Here is a 6,319-nt window from a genome sequence, read left to right as displayed (position 1 = left end):
TGCAGCATCAACAAGATTAGGATTAGTCTCTTCATCAATAAATTCCTTAAGCTTCTGACTCAGGTTATCAATAGCATGATCGTTTTCATTGACACCAAGGTACGGTGTAGATACTCGAACAATGGATGATTCTTCTTGAGCCACACGACGACGTGCACCATGAGTTCATACTCCATGGTTATCCATGATGCTTATCAAAAAATTTTATGCATTTTATCTGACAATTGTTTTAGAAACAAGTTTTATATTATCACTTTGAGTGTTTTTAATCAAAGTTTCACTAACTACAGGAATAACATCTCATAACTTAAGGTTTCATAATCTAAAGTTTCAAGGATAGAGAGTATTTATCTTGGATCAACTTCAGGAGACTCGAATTTTTTGAAACTTAATTTTCAATTTAATAGTAAAAATACTTTCCTAAAATATCCTTTAAAATATGTATGCAGACTCGGTTTAAAATCCATTGTCTGAGTTTTGAACTCGACTCTAATACCACTAAATGTAACACTCTAAACCCGGCCTAGACGTTATGGCCAAATCTTGGAAGTTATATTAAAACAATTGAAAAACATTTACTTGTTGAACGTAACTAGGTTTTATTTTTTTTCTACGAAAGCTTTAAATTTAAATACTGAGTGATTTTTTGTTTTGAAAAATACTTGTTATAACACGAATATTTGAAAAAAATACAATTTATCGTAACATCGTTTTCATTTATTAAAACAAGGAAATTACAATTTAATTGTTTCTTAAAAATGAGTTTGGGTAAAAAATTTTCGGTTTGGACTTTCAAAAATACTTAGAGCACGTTTGGTTCGCTGTATTGGATTAGAGGTGTATTGGATTAGAGGTGTAATGGAATAGAGGTGTAATAGCAAATCAACTGTTTGATTGAATGTAATGGAATAGAGGCGTAATAGTAATCCTGTGTTTGGTTGAATGTAATAGAGGTGTAATAGCATAATGGAAAAAACTAAAATGACTAGAATACCCTTAGCAGAAATTTGTTTAGGTAAATGATTATTGTTATTGTTATTAAATTTTAATAAGATTATTAATATCAATAATAAATAATTTAATCATATTTTAACATAATTATTATTAAATATATTTTAATTAAAATATATAATTTAATAAAATTCTTAATAATCAATATTCTTATATTAATTTTTTCATTTAATTTAGAGAAATTTAAATATTGTTTGCAATATTAGTACGATAATAATATTGATTTTGTGCCTTTGAAACCATTTTCTAACATTAGTCCATTGTTTTTAATATTAAACAATACTTTATGTTATAAACAATATTTTTAAATATAAAGTAAATTACGGTCAAGATTATTAAATTATTAGTAAATTTACTTTTTAATTACTCTATTTAAAAAAAATTATAAAATGATGATCTTAAAATAGGGCAGTAATTGAATGAGCAATCCAATGAACCAAACATGATCCTCAATTCCTTCAAGTATGTTTTCAAATCAAAATTAAGAGTATATCTATTTTGTTGACAAATCTAAACTAAGCTTTTTCTAATGATTGGATCGAAAGGGTGAAGAACCCCAATAAAGAAGAACAAGTATAACTATTGTTTTCTATGTCAGTGTGATCTTCTTATGCAATCCTATAACTAGGAAGAACCGCATATAATTGGTCGGATTGCGGCTTTGAGATCATCGTAAAATCTTTGCTCCGAAAATCTGCTAGCTCTTCTCCTTGCTGCTGTAGCTATCTTGAGTCTTTCAGACTCGGGCATCTTCACGATTTTCAGGACTGCATCTGCATCTGCATCTGCATCTGCATCTGCATTAATTTCAACCCCATAGTGTGGCATTGAAAGGGTTCTGAGCATGTTAACAGACTGATTTGATTATTGATGCAAGAACAAAAATGATAAGAATCGGGTTGAAAAATAGGTAGTATAATCCATAAACAAGCAACAGAATGTGAATCCCATGCTGCGAAATGTAATAAAACCATGTTTTTGCATGGGATAAGCAAACCAGATAGCATATACCCAAACCTTAAGACACTAACATTGCAACAAAGGATAATTATCTAGGCCTATTGAACAGAGGTTTGATTCTACAAGAATGAACATGGTGCAACTTTACGACAAAAACTTGATTGCGATTTCAAGCTGCATATAAAGCAAGCAAAGAAGCAGAACTGGGTTCTAACTGACCATAGTGCAGTGTCATAGTGAACATGTAGAAAGCTTCATAACTTCCAACTTCATCCGAGTTCGAAAATTAACAGCCTATTGAAAAAACATGCCTAATATGCCACAAAAGTGAGAACCCTATAGGCCTAGACTAAGGTCATGCAACTGAAAGCTGCAATAGAAGAAGCTGAAACCTATACTAGATGATAAGATAAAACCGATATACGATTTGTACGAGCAACGGTGTAAACAAGTCATCAAGTGAAAGCATTACAAATTGTTCTCTATCAGCAGACATGAAAACTTGCTCTAATGAAAACATTGTTGCAAACGGTTTAAACACGAAAATAGAATCTTCGTCGCAACCCCATGGTACAAATATGTTTCAAACAAAACCAAATAGTAAACGGGGAACAGATTCTGTCTTACAATGAACATGTAAGGCATATATTGAATCGACGTAAATGACATAATGTTGAATTATGATACAATATAACAAAGGATAAGAAAAACAAAGGATAACCAAAGTAACATGAATACAAACAAGAAAAATAGAAGCAATTCATTCAAACTTGTGCTTTAAAATTGTAGTGCACACTCAGATTAATAAAGGAAAAAAAAGAAAAGGGAAAATCTTGAAAATAATACCTTTTCCTTTCTGATAAGCTTGCAACCTTCAATAGGATCAAAACCAGGAGGCAGATTTCCTCTTGGGATTGGCTCTATCTGCAAAATATAAAAGACGAAGATGATGTAAATATTGACAATAAATTTTAGCTACATTTGAAAAAGAGGAGACATCCAAGGAGATCTAAACAGGTTTTATAGTCAATTACATTTTGTTTTTCTTCTTTTGCTGCCCTATATTAGTTTATCTGTCTATATAGGGACACCTTGTCATTGACTTAAAGTAACAAAACTCTCATGCGCTAAGGCTGAAGATTGGTGAAATTTAAGATCCCTTTGATATAGTATTTAATTAGTTTAACAGTAAATGAAATAGACTTGATAGGATTTGCTTTTTGTGCAAACCTCTTTAATATTAAACGTGCCTATCCATAGCTTGATTCATTTTGCAGCCAAAGCCAAGCTATCATTCAATTAGAGAGCTCTATGGGAGAAACAAAACAAAAAACTTAAAGAATGCAATATTTCAACACAAATCCTCATGAGCATATACCCAAAGGTTACTCTAAGAATCTGCCCTGCTCTGTCCTCATAAGTCAAACTTTCCTTTTTCTTTTATTTCTTCAATTCAATAGCAGGAGAGGACCATGGTCATATTAATACTTGCCTTTGGAAATCATATTTTTAAATGACAACAGAAGCAGCAACAAAACTACTCAAATAATAGGGCACTTTACCTTACGTTAAGGCCCTAGATTTAAATTATACTTAAAAGATAAAAGATATTAGCATAAACCATGCACATGGTGACAAATGGAAATAATTTAGCATAAAAGAAGAAAGCTTCTTTGCATATTCATCTATGCTAGTTGATCAAATGGAAATAGTTTAGCATGTCAGAGGACCTAACATTCTTTAGGGCCTAAGATGAAACTTAAATGATATATGACTATGCATGCCAGGACTTTTAACATTCTTTCTCCTTTTATGTTACTAAAACCTTGTCCCTCAGAGAATTTTGCTCTTTTGATCAGGTGATGAAAAGCTAATTAGATCAGTCTCAGCCTTTAGAAGACAATTCTAACTCAATTTCAAACAATGGAATGCACTAAATCGAAATTTTAAACTAAATAAATTAAAAACACAAAAATTTAGGATAATCGGGAAACATAGATAAACATCTGAAGCGTAGAAACTAAAGGAAAGGAGACAAGGTATTCTCACTGGTAGTAGAGGCGCAGGCGGCGATGCTGGAAGGTCAAATATGTGAAAGTGATGAAATTTTTGGGTCCTGATAAAATGAAGAGCAAAAACGTATGAGAAGATGGAGCTGAGGGCAAAAATCGATTTTAAGTTCCCAAACGTAAGAGGGAAAAATCAATGAAGAAGAGAAGTAAAAAGATTACCTCTGCAATCAATGGAAGGGAAACGTCGGAGAGGATGAAGCTTGATGAGGGCAAAAAAAGATTACCTCCCTTCCCGCTACTGTTTCTCAGTCGCTGCAAGAACTGGAAGAATGGTGAAGCCCTTTGGCTGTCAGCATACCTTTGGCCGGAAGAAGATGAAGGCGAATCGATTTGGCTGGAAGAAGATGTGAAAACGTGAAGGTGAATCGATTTGGCTTGATTTGAGGATATGAAATCGATGGGAAATTTTTTGGGAGAAGAAGGCAGGCTATTTTGGTCTCAAAATTAAAGAAGAAAACGATGAATAGCCATTACAAACTAAAACCCAGGAATCCCTATTACAGCTGCTGAGGGAATAGGTAAGGAATAGCAAAACCTCCGATTCGGTAAACGGTGAACCAAACGGCGTATTGGGTGGGGCCACCGAATCGGGGTGTAATGGATTAGCCATTACACCCAACCAAACATGGTGTTAGAGAATCGCAAATTTATAATCATGTTTAAAACCAAGTAAAGTTGACAGATTTGAAATCTCATCAAGCACGCATGCATAGCAATTTAAAGTTGTAAAATAAATAAATAACTCAATAAAAATGTCCAATGTCCAAACACAAAAATAACATTTGAATAGTTTATAAGCTCATTAAAATCCATCCGAGAGGCTTCACAGAATGTCGAAACCAAGCCCTAAGTCCGAGTATTACCTGAAAGGTTGTTAAAACTAAGTAATTGTTTAATAATTAATGAAATATGTGAAAATATGAAATTTGGACAAAGAAATTATTAAAATGTGATTTTATGCTTTATTATATAGTTTTCATGCAATAAATGGCTTATTTTATATTAATTTGAATATATTATATTTTTTAAGACATAAAGCGGGTCATGCATGATTAAATTAAATAATAATTTATAAAATTATATTTAATAATTTATTTTAAAATATTTCATTAATAATTTGGGTTTTAATTAATTAAATTGGATAAATTTTATTCTTTGGTCCTCTAACTTGTTGATTTATTCTGGATAGATCTGATAACTTTGTTGGATTACAAAACCGTCCAAATTAGACACCAAGTCAACCCAATATTCGGCTACACATGGTTGCCCATTTAAACCATTCTTTGGTTTAATTACACAAGGTCCATGCAGTGTTGAAGAAATTAGAGATTTGCCCGAAGATTTACGATTGACCGAGTCTCAGTCATGAGTTGTGTGGCATCCAAAATTGCTTAAAAATCAAGAAAAAAATCAAGTCAAAAGCCACTAAGCATGGCTGGCCACAATTTGAGGAGATTTGAAGAGGTTAACATCCACTATTTTTAGCAAACTATCCCCTTCTCCTCAGCTATAAATAAGACCCTTTCATTCCTTTCATTCATTATCCCTCAAGCATCCCTCAATCATTCCTCACTCATTCTCATCATTCATCATTCTCTCTTTTCTTCAAATTCTCTTAGCCTTTTCCATTCCTACGCCTAGCATCATCCCTTCATAGAGATTTTAGCAATTAAGTCTCTTAAAGAACCCTTGGTCGACCACCTTGGAGAGCCATCAGCAAAGGAACGAAGGAGACTCGTCAGTCAGAGTCTTGGGTGACAGCCACTCTGAATTGGGTTTAATCTTCCTTTTCTTTAATTTAATTTAAAGATGTTTGTTATGTGTTCTTTGTTCTTGTTTACAACAATGTTAGCTTAATTTTATTTATGCTAGGATGATTTCTTTGATTAAATAATATTTATTTGATTCATGTTTATACTGTTTGTGCCTCAATCAATCATGTTTTCAATTAAAATCAAGTCTGTATTTCGTTCATACGTGATTGAAATGCACCTGAATTAGCTGAGCGATCCTAACTAGATGACGGCTAATAGACACATAATTGAAATGTGCATGCTCAATTTAGATCCTGAGCCGATTAAATTGAAGGTTGCATAACAACTCTGACCAAGCTCTATTATCTACATAGTTTTTAGACTTGTGTGATTAAATTGTTTCAAACCTGACACATCCCTATTACCTCATACGAATGCTAAGAAACCCTTAGTAAATAAGGATCAGTAAAATGCGTATTTACTAAGTAAAGGATTTCGAAAGGACCTAATGTGGTTTCCAAA

General features: G+C 32.6%; 1 long non-coding RNA gene across 1 annotated transcript; it reads right to left on the bottom strand.

Annotated features, from left to right (window-relative positions):
* Positions 1 to 1,616: 1,616 nt before the first annotated feature.
* On the bottom strand, positions 1,617 to 4,625 carry LOC107949443 (uncharacterized). Its single transcript, XR_005911272.1, has 4 exons — positions 4,203 to 4,625; positions 4,021 to 4,087; positions 2,818 to 2,895; positions 1,617 to 1,796 (listed from the first exon to the last, which is right to left on the bottom strand). It is a non-coding gene; the product is annotated as an uncharacterized lncRNA (long non-coding RNA).
* Between the last annotated feature and the right edge of the window lie 1,694 nt (positions 4,626 to 6,319).

This window comes from Gossypium hirsutum, chromosome D03, assembly GCF_007990345.1.
Source record: "Gossypium hirsutum isolate 1008001.06 chromosome D03, Gossypium_hirsutum_v2.1, whole genome shotgun sequence".
Lineage (NCBI taxonomy): Eukaryota > Viridiplantae > Streptophyta > Magnoliopsida > Malvales > Malvaceae > Gossypium > Gossypium hirsutum.
This window is presented reverse-complemented; position numbering and strand designations above follow the sequence as displayed.